Source organism: Phyllostomus discolor, chromosome 9, assembly GCF_004126475.2.
Source record: "Phyllostomus discolor isolate MPI-MPIP mPhyDis1 chromosome 9, mPhyDis1.pri.v3, whole genome shotgun sequence".
In the NCBI taxonomy this organism is placed as follows: Eukaryota; Metazoa; Chordata; class Mammalia; order Chiroptera; family Phyllostomidae; genus Phyllostomus; species Phyllostomus discolor.
Genome location: NC_040911.2, coordinates 88,617,642 through 88,635,105, shown reverse-complemented (window position 1 = coordinate 88,635,105; position 17,464 = coordinate 88,617,642).

Sequence of the window (17,464 nt, the reverse complement as noted above, 5' to 3'; positions counted from 1 at the left end):
CTAAGGAACCATGAGATGTATTGGGAAGAAAGAAGAGGAAACTCTGAGAATAAATAACATGGGAGATACAATCAAGAGAGGGTGATCCGGGAAGGCCTCTTTGCAGGCCTTAACATTTATGCTAAGAAATGAAGAATGGGTAGGAATTTGCCAGGCAATGAGAAGGAAGAGCATGATGAGAGGTGGAAAAGCTTGGAGCATAAGAAACAGGGAGAAGCTGAGGCCTGAAAGGTACAAAAATGCAGGACAAGAGTTGGTACTTGCCCTGAAGAGGCTCACTGTGAGGTGTGGATGAGAAGGACCATAGGAGACAGAGGTGTTTTATGTGTTGAACTGTGCCTCCCCAAAAGGGTAAGTTGGCGTCCCACCCCACTCCCGCAGAATGCGATCATATAGAGAGAAGGTCTTTACAGAGGCAATCAAGTTAAAATGAGGTCATTGGGGTAGGCCTTAATCCAACATGATCAGTGGCCTTAGGAAAGAATAAATTTGATCACACGTGCACACGTAGAGAGAATGCCATATGAAGAGGAAGACAGGGATCCGGGTGATGCTTCTAAAAACCAAGGAACGCCGAAGATTGCCAGCAAACCACCACAACCTGGAGGAAAGCTGTGGAACAGATTCTTCCTCACAGCCCTCAGCAGGTGCTGGCAGACACCTTCATTTCAGACTCCCGGCCTCCAGAGCTGTGAGAAAATGCCTGTTGTGTTCCTACCTAGTTCATGTTATGACAGCCCTAGCGAATGAACACAGGTGTGCAGGCGCTTTGAAAACTGTTAGCCTGTATCCAAATGTAAAAGGTCCTCCGTGTGGCTGCTGCAGGCACAGCTACTTTCTCATTCTCTGGAAGCTTCTGCAGGGTTCCAGCTGAGTCTCGTTCATCTCCGTGCCCTGCATGGCTCCATCAGCACCGCAGCATGACGGAGAGCTCTGTGCTCTGCTTGTTCCTAAGCATAATATCCACGCGAGGCACACTGCTTGCGGTGTGAAAAAGGAAAAGTTGAAAAAGGCATGGTCTCTGCTCTGAAAAAAATCTAAACTAGATTAGCATGTGATGGGGTGAACCAGTTTGTAATTATTAATTATAATGGCCACTTATTGAATATTCACTAGGTGCCAAGCACTTTACATATGTTAGTAGTTTCCCCCCAGCCATCCTATAAGGTAGGTGTTATTACTCCCATTTACAGGTCAAGAAACTGAGGGCTGGGGAAGGTAAGCAGCTTCCCCAAGGCCTCACAGAGAGTGTGTATGTAACCACTGCACTACCCAGCCAACCTTTGCTAGCCAAATGAGCACTCCAGGCATGAGTGCTCTGAGAAGAGGGAAAGATCAGCAAGGACTGAGCTATCTGGGAAGACTTCATGAGGGAGGTGGCTTGATGTAGTTTCCAGGTGATAGGTTGGATTTGGATATAGAAAAGGAAAGTAGAGTAGAAAGATCTGTTTTTCCACCTCTGAGCCTTTTGCCTTTGTCAGTCTCTTTGCCCAGAATGCTCTTTTCTCCTGGATCTTCACAAGAAAGACTATTCTCATCTCTCAGGACTCAGCCCAACACCACCTCTTTGGAAAGGGCTTCCCTGATCACCCTTTCTGGCCGATGGTTGTTTCTGAAGATGGCTCCATTCTGCACACTCTTCCATCCCCTGCCCACTCTGACCAATAGCATTCCATAGAAGACACACTGTGTCACCTCCGGACATGGCAGCTAACTGGCGTGGAAGTCAGCCACCTTGAGAGAAGCATGACTAGCCTGACATCACCAAGCTGTGAGAAACCCAAGCCACATGACCCAGGAGTGCAAAAGACATCTTGGACAGGCAGAGAGTGGCACAGACATGTGATAAAGACAGTATACTGTCCAGTGTAGAATCTGGGGGGTAGGTACAGTGTTTGCTGTACAAGTATTGACATTTTTTGGTATATTTGACACTTTTCACCACAAAACTTGGGGCAAACAATAAACCATCTCGGAAGTGGACTCTCCAGCCCTGGCCACCTCAGCTGACACTGCATGGAGCAGCAATGACCTGCCCAACCCAGCCTTTCCCAAACCCCCAACTCACAAAATCACAATGAGTTTTGTGAGCCACTAAGTTCTGGGGTGTAGGTTACAGAAACTCTCCAGGTAGACTCCCCTTACTTTCTTTCACAGCTCCCTGCCCGTTTCTCTTATAGCATCACCACATCTATAGTCATCTTTTCTGCTTGCTTATTTATTATCAGTCTCTCCCCCATACAATGTAATCTCCATTTTCCTTGTTGGCTCCTGTCTCCTAGCACCTAGCGCACTGCCTGGTGTGTGTAGGTGAAATGACTGGAACCAGGAGATGGAGCCCTTTCTGAGGAGTAACGGAAGAGAAAGAACTTCACAGGGTCAGGCGGAAAGCTGGCACTTGGGCTGCCCAACATCTGAGCCCCTGTTGGTAGGGACCCCAAGAAGCAGGAAGAGATAGCTCCCTCACCCACTCCAGCAGATAGATGGGGAGACACACCCTCTCCCCAATCCCTGCCAGAGTGTGGGTGCTGGGCCTACCAGAGGCCCCCATTCCAGACTCTGAATCTGAAGGCGGAATTGCCAGCTACAAGGGTGAGCCAGGTCCAGGCCCTCGTTCAGAGCAGGTGGTTCTCGGGGCAGGACCTAGGCCACATCCCGCTTCGGGTGGTTCCACAATTCCTCCTCTGCCATAGGTTCAGCTCAGGCGTGAAACCAAGAATTCCGGACTGAAACAAAGGGTCGCTTTCCTCCAGGCAACAGAGACAGTTTCTGTCTCCTGGAGACGGTGGGGCCCAACAGCAGTGGAGACTCACCATATCCCGGCCTTTTTCTCTGAGCCTCTGAGAACCTAAGAGCAGATAAACCACTTTGCCTGTTCAGGCCTGTTCTGCTCCTGCTTTCTGCACAGTGCGGGCCCAGGGCTGGAGGCACTCCCGGGGCCTGTGAATACCCAGCGCCTATTCCGCTGCAAAGGAGGAATGGCTCACATTTCAACGCTGGGCTCATTGGAAAGGGCATCTAACAGAATTGATCCGAAAAGAGATTACATGTCAGTACCACAGAGGGTCTGCCTTTCCCAGGAAAATCCAAACGCCCTAACTTGTCCTTGGGACCCCAAATCTCCCAGAGTTCTGAAACCGGAACAGCTTTGTTCACCAGACATTCCCTGAGTGCCGACTGTAAGTCAGGTAAACACTGGAGACAAGACCTTGGACTCTGGTTCTAGGAAGTGAGTGCAGAGTGACGTAAGAACCCAGGAGAAGCATCAGATTCAGCCTTTGGCAATCATGGAAGGCTTTCCGGAGTAGGTGACCTTCGATCTCCAGGAGGAGATTATGGCAGAAGCAAAGGCCCAGGCCAGGGCTCACACTTCCAGTTCCCCCAAAGGAGAAAGTCAGAATATTATCTCTCTGAAATGCTTCAGTCATGGAAACAGCACAAACTTTATACGCAGCCAGCATCTGGATGGTATTAATTACCTCCATATTTATCAAGTGCTCCATTAAACTTGACTCTAACCAACAGACAGTTGTCTCCCTGGGTTAAATCCACACTAAATATCCAATTAAACCCAGCACAAGCAGAATTATTCTTGGCAGAGATTAGTCCGCTTGTCCCGTGAAGGCACTTTTCCAGCTGAATAATAATGGTGCCTTTTAATTGGGTGGCATATTCCTCTTGAGGGAGTTTGAGCGGGACCATTTCCCCAGAGGGAGACAGAGCTGGGTGTCGTCATCTCCATTTTGCAGTTGGATGAGCTCAGTAAAGGGATCTGGCCCCAGCCGCACACACTGGAATCTAACTCCTGCTTCAGGACTCAGCTCAAATGACCTTCTCCCTAAAGATTTTTCAATTCCCCCATCCGAATTGCCCAGCAGGACACGACGGTGAAAGAGCTGAGAGAAATGGCTGAGTCCTCTCTGTGTTCAGGACCCCGGGACGGCTAGCTGACCTGCAATCTCTCACTTGATCCTCCCAGCAACCCCCGGGGAGTGTTTCCATTTCACAGCTAAGGAAACTGAGGCAGGGAGGAGTTGAGTGGAGGGCCTTGGATTATACAACTAAAAAGCATTGGAGTCGGGGTTCAAACCCAGGCCTCCAAGCCTATTGTCTTAACCACACAAAATTCCGGCCCATTCATTCAACCAACAAATATTTACTGAGCACCTACTGTAAACTCAGTACTTGCTAGGAATATAGTACTTGCTAGGGATGCAGTAGTGAGACAAACATGACCCCTCCTCTAGCAAAGAGTATCATCTAGCAGGGAAGACAGATTTAAAATATCTCCACAAACAATTATTTAATTACACATCAGTCAATGCTGGCAGAATGTGACTGAACTAAATAAGACAGTAACAGGGCAAGAAATGAAACCAGGTCTCTAAATGGTCCTTTCTTTTCTATAATTCAGAGGCCAGTCAACTCTTTCTCTTTTTTAGATTTCATGGCTAAGCGATGTCTAGGCATTTGCCAGTAATCCTTTGGGAATTGCCACGTATCACTGCCCCCTCTGAATCACAGCTTCCCCAGCTGTAAAATGGGAATGAAAATAGAAAAAGACTGTAAGCAAAACAAATGCCCATCAACAGGAACAGCTTAAATAAATCATGGCAAATCCACACCATGGAACGTGCAGCTATGAAAAAGCACGAGGCAACTCCTAACGCTGGAGAAGTGTTACCAAGACACATTGAGTGAAAGAGCAAGATACAGAGCGTTGGGTATGGCATGCTGCTGACTGTGTCCATAAAAAAAGGAGAAAGGAGATAAAGGAGCATGCTCAGCAGGCGTGGGCTATCTCAGCAAAGATGCACAAGAGACAGGTCCCCGCCAGAGGGGACCTAAACACTGAGGGTCATAGGGAGACTTACTCGTAATGTGTGCCATTTTGTAGCTTTTGAATTTTGTACCCTGTGCATGTACCTTCTTGAAAGATAGGCCAATCGATACATGAAAATTTTAATGCAACATTTGCTGAGGATAAAAATGCAGTGGAGAAACATCCACCCACCTCATGGTGTTATTGTTAGTTTCAAAGGAGAGGTCAGATTTGGCAGCCCTTGGGAAATCTGAAACAATTAGAACACATGATGCTCTTAATGAGACAATGGAGGAATGAGAGCCAGAGAAGAAAAGAGGAAAAAGGAAGAGGAAAAGAAAAGAGAGACAAAGAGGCCAGGCATAGATAGAATGACCGACAGAGAAAACCCAGTTTCTTTGGTGCCATGGAGACCCCAAGGCAGTTGTGCTACCTGCTTCTTTCTAGCCAGCTGCCAGGTTGCCATGGTAATGCAGTTGCCTGTGGTAAGCTTATTTATGATCCTGAGAACATTTTTTAAAAACCACCAGCAAGCAGCAATGAGCAGAGAAGGTGCTAGTGGGCAGAGAAGGTGCTAGTGGGCATGAGAGGAGTCTTCAGGGTGACCATCCTGGAACTCGAGGCACCCCCTTGAACACTGGAAGGGTCAGCCCAGAGCAGAGGGTTGCAAACCTGAGCATGTTTCCGGTCACCTGGAGGGCTGGTTAAAACACAAACGGCTGTGCCTGTCCCCAGAGATTCTGACTCAGTAGGTCCGGGGTGGGGCATTTCTTAAAAGTTCCCGGAGGTTGTGGATACTGCAATTTGGGGACCACACTGCAGTGGAGAAACACCATCATTGTAAATGACCTCTAAAGTCCTCTCCAAATCTGGATTCTGTGAGCTGTGGGCTTCAGCTTCCACTTGCCCCAAGCCCATCCATCCCCTCTGTCAGCTTCTCCGTTAACTAAGCAACTGCAGTGTCCTGACAGAGGGCCAAAGGTGAGTTGTGAGGTAGCCCAGAGCACCTGGTGGGCCAAGGGCTTGCAGGGCAGTTTCCGAGGCAAAGGCCCGTGCCCTGCAGAAGCAATTACATGGGAAGATTGGCCAACACGCTCGCTGTCTCTGCCAGAACTCTCTTGTGGGGCCAATTAACGGGGTGTGATGACCAACAGGTGCCACTGGGCCAGAAAAAGGCAGCTGCCTGTCAAGACTGGCGGAGCTGGCTGGGAAGGATTTGAAAACAACAGAAGCCAGATCTTCAGGCACTATAATTTACCGCAGTGGGATCCTGATTCCCCACGGAAACGGAGCCAAGCAGACACTTCCGAACACCCAACCCCACCCCACACACGCCGCACGCTGAGCGAGAAAGCTCAGAGCTGGGGTAGAATGCAACCGTAAGGACAAGGCCCTCCGAAGTCAGGACTTCCCGTACGTTCACCAAGTATTTGTAGAGCACAGACAACGTGCCAGGCGAGGCACGCATGGGGCGGTGAGCGGGAGTGGGCCCTGCCCTCACAGAGCCGGCATTTAAGTAAAAGGAGACAGACATTACTCAAAGAATCGTACAATTTAATTATGCTGTGGTTGTGTAAGCGAATGATCCTGTGTTTAGGAAATAACGCTGAAGTATTTGGGGGTAAAGGGGCAAGGTGTCTGCAACTTATTCTCAAGGAGTTCAGAAAAGTAACAGTCCTATATAACATACTGTATTATGTTACCTATATGTGTATGCTTATATAACCTATATTATATATACACCTATATATAGAGAGAGAGAATGTGACAAAATGTTAACAACTGTTGAATCTGGGTGAAGCGTACGTGGGAGTTCTTTGTATCATTCTTGCAACTTTTCTGAAAGCTTAATTGTTTTCAAAATTACAAATTAAAAAAGAATCACATAAAAACATGAAACACTATACCAGTGAGGAGTGTTGTTTTTTTTTTAAATGTGTAATGGTACAAGGACCTAAAAATGGAATGGTATGGCTTAGATAGGGAGGCCAAGGAGGGCTTCCTGGAGGTGGCAGGTTTGAGCTAAGGTCTGAGCAAAAGTTAACCAGGAGAAGAGAGTTGCCTTGCAGGCAGAGGACACAGCTCCCGAAAAAGCTCTGTTATGGGAACTGAAAAAAAAAAGAAATCAGGGCAGCCGGAACCGAGAGCCACCACATCCTCTCTTTCCCGGCCTGAGGTGGGGAGCTGGGGCAGGGGCAAGGTTTGTGGGAAGGGCTGCTCTCCTGCCCCTGGATGGGGTATGTTTTGTTTCTTCCCTGGTCACGTTCTTGTGTGTCTTCTTCCTCTGGCTCCCCTCCAACCCTGGTGCTTAAGATTCTACGCAAATGCAGTTCCCTGGGCCGAGGCCCAGAATCCCAGCAACATATGGCAACATGATCTGACAGCTCCTCACAGCCCCTGCCTTCCTTCCGTGAGCTCCGTTTCAGCCTCAAATCCCTGGTGGCCACCCATCCGTCAACCCCTTCACCTGCCGTTAACACTCACACGCACAAACACGCACATCGGGCTGTCACGTAAACTTTCTACAATTTGCTTCCTGGGCCTTGGGCAACCGGCTCCATCTGTGGATGGCTCTGAACATTTTCCATCTGCTGTCCATCCACCGCTGGTTTCCTGCGGGCTCACACGGAGCTGCCTTTGGATTTCTTCCGGGGCTTCAGCCAAGTGCCACCCCAGGTGATTCTGAAGCACAAACCTGCATAACAGACACAAGGCATCTCCATGGCGTCCTCCTTCTCAGTCATCCGAGCATCCTGCAGACATGGGGCCACATCAAACCAAATCCTGGTAACACTGTGGCACCTCCACAGGCTGAGCACCCTTTCACAGGGCGTTCATGGAATCAGAGAATTCAGAATGTAAAGGGAACCTTGAGAGCTTGTGGTCTACACATCTTCACGCTGCAGATCAGCTCAGAGAGGTGAAAGACCTCATCCAAGGCCACAGAACAACTTCGTAGAGGAATCGCACCTATGAACCAGGTTTCCTGATACTCACTGGAAGGCAGGGCAGGATCCAGTTACTAAACCAGTTAATAATCAACACACCGGACCCCCCAGGAGCCTGCCATTCTGAACGGCAGTCACCTCGCAGTCCTTGCCTAGGAAGCAGGCAGCCTGGAAGGCCCCCATGGGAGACACACCCCATGCATCTGTTTCGTTGCATTTAGCAGCTACTCACTGGGTTATTTTTAACCCCTTTGGTTTCAGTTTAAACCTGGTTCCCATTTCACAGTTATGACTAAAGGCTGTTGGGCGAGGAAAAGGGAAGTCGGGAAGAAGACTCTTTTCTTTCGTACTCCGTCAGCCTTTCCAGACTTTTTTTTTTTTCTTTATAACATTTCCTTCCCTGGGCCCTGACAAGCTTTTCAAAGCTCCTGCATTTACAATCCTCTGTTCCCCTTCACTGTAATTATCTTGGGAAAATTTGAATTCCTTATCATGGCCTCGTGACAATACCGGCTCAAGATAAGCGAGCCGGCCTCCATTCTGAGGTCACATCTTTTTGAGATACATACTGCAATGTTTATGGATGAAATGATACAGAGTCTGGGATTTGCTTCAAATTATTCTAGTGCGGAGAAGTAAAGAAAAATATGCTTCCTTAACACCACGTTCTCTTTCCGCCGCCTTTCTCTTCCAAGTTCTTTTTGCTGCATCTTCCCCAGCTCCACCTCCCTGTCCCAACCTACGAAGTCTGTTGATTTTGTATCTGGGGATGGGATTTGCCTCCTGGAGTCTCAGCGTCTCAGCGGAGACAAGAGCATGGGGGCTGGAGCCAAAGGGGCTTGCGTTCAAAATTCCGGCTCCCCGGGGATAGGCGCAGAGACTGAGAAGAAACCGTTTGCGCGTCTGTCTCAGCCGTGGTCGTCCCATCTGCAGAGTGGAGACGGGAAACTGACAACAAACAGTCCACTTTCCCGGTTTGTTACTTTTCTTTCTCATTCTGCCTCCACCTGCTGAGAATGTGCACACACGCCAGGGTCCCACCCGAGCCCCTTTTCTCTTCAAAAGCTCCTCCCACAGCTTCAACGACCCCCTCTGAGCCTGGATCCAACTGTTCGTTACCCACCTCCTGCTGGAGGTCCCACGAGTCCTAAAGCCCACCACATGTAAATCAGAACTCACTGTTCCTCCCCCCAACCTGCCCCCCCACACAAAGTTTCTGGTCCCTTCTTAAGGCCCCCATCTGGAAATGTCAGCTTGATGCCAACATCTCCACTCCTCCACTGCCTCCTCCCATCTACCCCAGGGCATGGCCCCATCTTCCGGAGCCCTCCCAAATCCACCCTCAGGTGCTCCTGCTACTCCCCTGGTTGACCTTGGCTCAGGCCCTCGGGCCCACAGCCTGGACAGCTGTAGGAGCTTTGTGACAGGCCACTCCACTTCCCACTACCCTCTCCAGGCTGCTGGCAAAACTCTGCTTCCAAACTTCCCCTCTGGGCTTGAAAGCCGCCTATGGGCTCTCTCCGCTGAGAAGAGAAAGACCCAGATTCCTTAGCAGAGCATTTGACACCCCGCACAGCTTGGCCTTCATGTGTTGTTCCAGAATCATCTTCTCCACTTCCTGCCAACGAAGCCCTAGGCCTGGGTTTCTCAGACTGTGGTCTCTCACCTGCACCAGGGTCACATGCGGTCTGGGTTAAAAATGCAGAACCCTGGTCTACGTGAAACTAAAAGCTTTTTGCACTAACAGTGGAAACCATCAACAAAATGAAAAGAAACCAACTGAATGGGAAAAGATATTGGCCAAAGACACAGTCCCTAAGGGGTTAATATCCAAAAAGCTATAAAGAACATACAATTCAACACCAACAAAACAAAAAGTTCAACTAAAAAATGGACAGAAGACCTAAATAGACACTTATCCAAAGACATACAGGTGGCCAATAGACATATGAAAAGATGCTCAATGTTATTCATCATCAGAGAAATGCAAATTAAAACCACAATGAGCCCTTGCTGGTGTGGCTCACTGGTTTGAGCACCAGCCTGCGAACCGAAGTGTTGCCAGTTTGATTCCCAGCCAGGACACATGTCTGGGTTGCGGGCCAGGTCCCCAGTTGGGGGTGTGTGAGAGGCAACCAATTGATGTTTCTCTCACTCATCCATGTTTCTCTCCCTCTCTTTCTCCCTCCCTTCCTCTGTCTGTGAAAGTAAATAAACAAAATCTTTTTAAAAAACCACAATGAGATATCACCTCACACCTGTCGGAATGGCTATCATCAATAAATCAACAAACAAGCGTTGGCAAGGATGTGGAGAAAAGGGAAACCTGTGCACTCTTGGTGGGAATGCAGACTGGTGCAACCACCATGGAAAGCAATGTGTTCTCAAAAAATTAAAAATACAACTGCCTATGACCCCATGGTTCCACTCCTGTGCATATATTTGAAGAAATCCAAAACACTAATTCAAAAAGATAAATGCACCCCTGTGTTCACTGCAGCATTGTTTACAATCACCAAGATGTGGACGCAGCCCTAGTGCCCGTCAACCGATGAGTGGATAGAAAAGCTGTGGCGTGTGTATATATATGTGTCTCTGTACAATGGAATACGGCCATAAAAAAGGATGAGATCTTACCATTTGCAACAACACGATGGACCTAGAGGGTGCTATGCTAAGTGAAATAAGTCAGCTAGAGAAGGACACGTAGCCTATGATTTCACTTATACTTGGAGTCTTAGGAACAAAATAAACAAATGAAACAGAAGCAGACTCATAGATGCAGAGAACAAACTGAGGGTTGCTCAAAGGGAAAGGGGTAGGGAGATGGGTGAAAAAGGCGAAAGGATTAAGCAGTACAAATCAGTAGTTACAGAACAGTTACGGGGATGTAAAGTGTAGCATAAGGAATATAGTTGATACTATTTTAATAACTAGGTACAGTGCCAGGCGGATCCTGGACTTATCAAGGGGTCGCTGTGTGAATTACATAATTATCAAACCACTATGCTGTATACCCGAAACAAATAAAAAATGATACTGGAAGTCAATTGTGATTGAAAAATAAAATTAAAAAAAAATGCTAAATTGAATTTTTAAAATGCAGAACCCTGGGCCCTACTGCAGACAACTGAATCTGGGGGTCCAGGGCCAAAGTGCACAAAGGCCTGAGACCCTCAGTGTGGCCACACCGACTCGTCGCCCTGCACTGATGAGGCCTCCGGGCCTCTGCTGGGGCTGTACTAACATTTCCCCTTTCTTCAAGACGCAGCTTAAGTGTCATCTCCTCTGCAAAGCCTTGCCTGCTCCCTGGCAGAACGCATCCCCCACCCACTCTGCTCCTGCAGGACCTGGCACTCACCTCTGTTATCTATAATGTATTGATACTGAATACTGCATTACACTGTGTATTATGCATGCATTACACTGCGTGTAATTATGTTCACCTGCGTGCCTTCCTAGCTAGAATGGCAGCGCCACCAAAGCCAAGTCCGCAGACTGCCTGGAGTTCCCAGCACAGTGAATGGCACACAGCAGGCACTCGAGAAATATCAATTAATTCGAATCGTGTCTTACCACCTCTCGGCTCCTGGATACTGAATGTGATGTTTGGCACCCAACAGGTGTCATTCATTACATTGATATCTGATGGATAAATTATCAAAGGATGGATGAAAGTGTGAATGAATGATGAAAGACAAATAAATCAATGATGGATTTTCATCATTGACCAGTGTTTCATCATTGCTTAACATTGTGCTTGCCTGAGACTATCTCTAACCTGAAGGATGTGTGAATTGGGTCGGATGTGAGTCTGGGACCTTGGGCTCCAGATTCACAGTAAAATCACCGAAGTTCCCATGGTAATTAGCAATGGCACTGTTGCCACAATGAGTGCATGTGAAAAGCACAGCACCACCTTGCAACACAGTTTCTCTGTCATCAGCCAGGGGATCTCCTTCCTCACTTATTACATGTAACACTTCACCTTGCAGGGTCCACAGAGACCCTACTGATAGTGCTCAAAGAGAAATCTGATGCCCGTTGTAAGGAGCTGGCAGAAATCAGCTTTAAGACTCTGAGGCTGGGGCCGGGGTAGCGCTCTTCCAGGGCGGCGGGGCTTGTGCAAAGGCAGACAAGTGCCCCTTCTACCCCGGCTTCCCAGTTGACTGTCTGCATGAGATTGGACAAGTTGCCCAATGGCTCCAACTCTCAGCTTCCCAAAAGACGAGGTCACCTCGTGCTCCTCACCATCACAGTGGCTGACTGAGGTCACGTATGTTATGGGACCAGCTAGCACACAGTCATCACCCAGAAATGTTACCACTCTACTGCTGTGACCGGCACAACTAGAATCCTGTCAGCCACTGACCAGGGAGCCAGAGTGACAGGAGTCAGGCAGGAAACCAGGTCTCAGCCGTGAATTAGGGATGGATTCTGGGGTTTAGAGGAGACTTCCTGCTCCTGGGTGGGACTGAGCGTGGAAGCTGATCTTCATTCTGCTCTGTGGCCTGGGTGTTCCAGGACCAAGTGGTGCAGGGTGACGGGCAGCCAAGAGGATGTGGCTGGATGGGAGCCTCAGCTCCGGGGGGAAACCCCAGTGACTCTGCTTCCAGCCTGGAGTGAGGGCTCTTTGTCCCTGACTCTGGAGCCCACGTTTGCTGCCTCCACGGGTAACGGAGCGGCTTTAGCCGCAGAGGGGAAGTGAAACCATAACCTGGCCCCTGACACTGGGCTCCCATTTCAGATAGAAAACTGGAAACTGGGGTCCCGGGCGGCCCTTGGGTTTTCCCTGTAAGACCTTCAAGTAATAGGAGCTTCCTCTCCCTGTGTCTGTGGGTCCTGTTGCCGCTCAGTCCTCCAGCTCAGACTCCAGGCGGGAAGGGGCCTCCCAACAGACGCCCCCTCCCCACCAGGCCATGTTCTTGCCTGATGAGCCAGGCTAGAGGGGGCTCCATTCCCTGAGTTTTCTCCTGGGGACCCTGGGGCAGAGGCTGAGCTCGGGGATCACATAACCTCTCCTAACCGGAAACATAGCTGAGGAGGACCCAGGGCAGGAACTGGGCAGAGGAAGATGGAGGGCCTGGGTGGCAGAGGAGGGGGTGGCCTGACAGATGTAATGGACCTGGACCTCTCGGTGCTCCCCAGGATTTCACAGTGAACAAAGCCGGGGAGAAGCCTGACATCGCCAATGTCTGGGGAACAGCGACATCTCCCGGCTGCCTGACGCCACGGCCCACCTCCCTGGTCAGAGAACCACGGCTTTCAGAGACCCGTCGTAGATGCCCGAGGCCTTTAGAACAGCGATTTCAACCTCATTTTATCTCACAGCACACATAACCTAATTGCTAAAATTCTGCAGCACACCAAAAAACCATTATATTTCTTGCCAATCAGGCAAAAATAGGTATTATTTTGATTCATTCACACTAGATGGCTATTGTTATACTGGCTATTGTTATTTTTATTTTTATGTTTTAATGTGACAATCTAAGGGAGAAGAGGTCAATGTCCCTGACGACACAGTCAGGCACTGCATATTTTAAAGATTCTTGCGGCACACAGTTTGAAATCGTGCTTTAGAAGCCTGAAACAAAGAGGGTTTGGCCTCTGATTCCCTCCGTCTGGGGTTGGAGCCCCGGAGTCTGCATTTCTAACAAATTACATCTCAATAAAGCTGGGGAGGGGGGGGAAGGTGTAGAGGCCTCAGAGATACATCAGATCTGGTCTCAGATACCCCCAGGTCTCAGGACAGTGGACACCTTTCCACGTGTAAAACCCGTCAACCACAGGCAAGGCCAGGCGGGAGGAGCAGGTATGGGGATGTTTCTTGGAGAGGTGGGATCCAGGAGGACCTTCACCAGAGAGGTTGCCGGAAAGATCGGCTGGGGACAGGCTTTCCGTGCTGGCTGCCCGGCACCTGCACCGCATGTCCCAGCTCAGGAGCACAGCCTGGTTAACACCGACGGTGACTGGCCCTGGGCAGCCCCAAAGATGCCAAGCAAGGTGCCTGCTCAAAACGTGGGGCCAGCATTCCCAATCCACCCAGAGCCGCTTCATTGATCAGCTAAGTCTCGTGCCATCAACTTCATCTTTTAAAAAGAGCTCTTCTAATGGCCTTCCCAAATCTGACTTTTCCAGAAGGGAATGAACTTCTGAATCACCATCCAATCACAGACCCTTGTGCTTGGGTAGGATGTGAAGTAGGGGAAAGGAGCCCGTCGGCCCCATTTTACAGAAAAAGAAACTGAGGCTCAGGGAAGTCAAATGATTCTGCCTGAGTCCACCCAGTCAGGCCAACCACTCGGACCCGGGCCCCTCCCTCTGCGCAGCACTCAGGAGTGCTTCTGTGACCGCCGCTGCCGCAGACTCCATAAAGGCGGGCCTGGGAGGCGGGGGCAAGGGAATCTGGGAGTCTGGGTTCCAGGCGTCCCCTCCTCTGCACAGCAGCCTCAGCCTGGGAAAGCTGCCATCGTCCAGGGAGGGTGATGAAAGCAGCTTTTACAAAGCAGGGTCTGAGGCCGTCAGACAGGCCCCCTTTGTCAACATCCTCTGCCCACCCCCCAGCCCCCAGGCCCACTGTTAGCATCATCCTCTGTGAATGGCTGGCTCTGACGGACTGGAAATTTGCAACACAAATGCTCAGCTTGTCTCTCTCCGTGGAGCCCTGCTGCCCTAGCCCTTTTGGGGCCTTTTAAAGCCTGCCTTTCTCTGGGTGCTTTTTTTTTCCACCACTCCAGCCCCCGGCCCCTAGATGCCGGCAGGATTGCTCATTACTGCTGGGTTAAAAACCCGTCCTGAGATGAGAGCTGGGTGGCAAGTGAGGCGAGGCATTCCCACACCCCGCCTCTCAGAGGATAAGGATGCAGCAGCAGCAGGAGTTGGGCCAGGGCGCGGGGGGGGGGGGGGGGGGGGGGCGTCAGCACTGGGCTCTTGCTCTCAAGGCTCCTTCTGGCTTCTTCCTGCCATCCTCTTCCTCCACGAGTTTGAGAATTGGCTGCAAATAAAGCTTGTCACCCAAGATGGCTGCCAGCTCTCCTCCCACCACCCCTCCTGGCTTTCAGAGCTCAGCTCTGATCCTAAGAACTAGAATAACAGCTGCCGCTCGCCAAGTGTAGCAGACACTTTACATGCGGTTTCTGATCCTCACAACAACCTGGGGAGGCAGGGATCATCACCCTCACTGCGGGGATGCAGCAACGGAGGCTGGGGAGATTAAACACCTCGCCAGAATCAAACAGCTTGCAAGTGACAGAGCTGGGTTTCAAATCCAACCCCATTTGCCACCCAAATTTGCGTCTCCTGTTTTAGGTTTTTCTCTACTCCTGTCTGATGCTCTCCCAGCTTCACTGTGTAACTTTGCTCTTCTCTCCATCCTTTATGTCCCTGCCTGAGTCTACCTGCCTGAGGAATTCCCCAGCTCCTCCCATGCCTGCCTCCTGCAGCTCTCTGAAATCAAGCGCATGCCACTTTCCTCTTAGCACCCAAGAAAATGCCATTTGGGGGAGAAAAGGCCCACCCCACTCTCCTAATGGCAGAAATGGGGCCAGGACTTCTAGAGATGGACCGCTCATCCAGCCAGCTCTTGTGTGAACCTAATTAGGTGATTAATAGGTGTTTGTGGGATGAGGAAATAAATTTTTCTTTAAGAACTGGTGGAGGAGCTCTTCAGAACTATTCCTGGAAATGTAAATGGCACTAACACTTCTGAAAATATTTTGGCAGTTTCTTAAAAAGTTAAATCTTACCATATGACCCAGCAGTTCCACTCCTAGGTACCTACCCAAAAGCTAAGAAAGCATATGTTTGCACAGAATACACATGTGTTCTTAGCAGCATTATTCATGATAACTCCACACTGGAATCAACCTAAATGTCCAGCAAGGTGCATGGGTAAAAAACAGTGGTACGTCCATACAATGGGATACTACTCGGCCATGAAAAGGAACTGACTGCTGACATGTGGGTCAACATGGATGAATCTCAGAAAAAGTAGGCTGAATGAAAGAAGTCTGACACTGAAAACTACATGTTATAAGATTCCATTTCTGTGAACTTTCCAGCAAAGGAAAAACTGCAGAAACAAAAAGCAGGTCAGTGGTTGCCCGAGGCTGGGAACGGGAGTGGGAATTGACAGCAGATTGGCCGAAGGGAACTTTTGGGGTGATGGAAGGTGTTCTAAAACAGGGTGGGGTGATGGCGGCACAACTGTGTAAACCTGTGAAAACTCATCAAATCATAGGCCTCAAACAGTGATTTTTATGGTATGTGAATTATACTTCAATATAACTGTTACAGTTCCTTACAAAAAAAAAAGTAAAAGAAAGGCTAGTGACAATGGAAGGGTCTTAGGAGATCATCAGGTTGGGGTGGGGCCTGAATTGGAAGTCCAAACCTTTGAGTCCTGGCTCCCCCACTGCCCAGCTGTGTGACTGTGGGTAAGTGGGTAACCTCTCTGTGCCTCATTTATAACAGCAACAATAACAGCAATGGTAAGAGCTAGTTTATGAGACCGACTCTGTGCCAGGCCCATGCTGTATGCATTGTTACACTTAATCCTCACTCAAAAGCCCATTTCATCGATGAGGAAACTGAGACCAGGCATGAAGTCCTTAGTGTAATGCCCGGCACAGAGCTTCAACCTGGGTTGAATTCTGATCCCCATGGCAACTCTGTGGGTCCTACATCTGCACTCTGGTCCAACGTCCACCCTGGTTGCCCAGTTCTATGTGATCTCCACCTTGCATCTGTTGAAATAACCCCACAGCTCCCGACTGTATGAGAGCCCACTGGCCTGGGGGCTCCCAACTATTCCATCTGCCACCTGCTGCTGGGACCTGTCAGCCCACTCTTAATCCCTGGGGCTCTGGCCAGACCACTTCATGTCCAGGCTGGCAGGGTGACATGCCACTCAGTCCCTGCTGGTATGGGAACATCCCACGTTTGCTCTGTGCCCAGCGAAGGCTAAGAAGCAGCATCATAAAATATCGTGGCTGGGAGGTTCCTTCAGAAAGCACTGGTTCTAACCGACCCAGAGAGGTGCTGCGGGTGCAGGCCAAGGGAGTCTCCACTCCTCCCTCTTCCACCAGAGCAGCCCAATTCATTTTTAAAATCTGTTTTATACACTGTGCTTCCACAGAAGATCTCCAAAGACAGGGGTCTGCCACGTTTTTTAAAGTTTGAAAGCTGTCGTTCTCTGCCAACTCTTGCCTTTCCAGGCACGGAAACTGAGGCGGGGAAGACGTGCTCAGGGTCGCAGAGGCTGTGACTGATAGACACGGGGCCGCGGCAGCTGTCTGGCCTTGCAGCCGAGAGCTCTTTCCTGCCTCTCCACAACAGGCCAGACGGGAAGACAGCGTTTCTGCTCCACAGGCTTTCACGCCATTTCTTGGGGATCCTGCAGCATGACAGCGCTCCCAGGGTCTCCTGTCTCTCCCCTCTCACCTTGCACGTCTCTGGCACGACTATCAGTTTGGCTGCCTCAACACGTGTCTGTGGAAGCTCCCCGGGCAGGGCGCCCGCAGCAGCCTGGGACCACAGCAGGTGTAAATCAAACAGAGGAAAATCTTGATAATTGGACGACGAGGGAGATGGCGAACAACTCTCTTACTAAGGAAAGAACAACGCTTATCTATATATCGACTCCCCCTACAGTGAAACAGACTTGCATGCGGACACAATTGCATGAACTTTT